Here is a 404-nt window from a genome sequence, read left to right on the forward strand (position 1 = left end):
GAAGATGGTCGTCAGTTGTATCTAAGACTTCAACGAGAGAAGGAACGTATTGAGAATAGTAATGATGATCCGACTCGAAAGCTAAATGAATTGAAAGATGATTATTATCAACTGGGAGAGTTTTACACTATACTATAGCAAGCCTACAAAACACTTCAGCATGAGAGCAAGCAAGATCGTTCTGACTTGGAACAGTTGATTGCTAATCTGAGAGCGGTAGGTGCGGAAGAGACTGCTAAGATTGTAGCTGCTCATAATCGGATCCGTGATCTCGAAATCGATACAAATAACTTGGTCCAATTGATTCAAAATATGCAAGCAAGTCATCACGGGCTCAATCAAAATTTCTACCGAGCAGAAGCAGCGTATAACCAGCTACTGGAAGATAATTTGCTAACGAAGTC

The sequence above is a fragment of the Plasmopara halstedii genome (genome assembly GCF_900000015.1).
Source record: "Plasmopara halstedii genome assembly, contig: Scaffold_2386, whole genome shotgun sequence".
In the NCBI taxonomy this organism is placed as follows: domain Eukaryota; phylum Oomycota; class Peronosporomycetes; order Peronosporales; family Peronosporaceae; genus Plasmopara; species Plasmopara halstedii.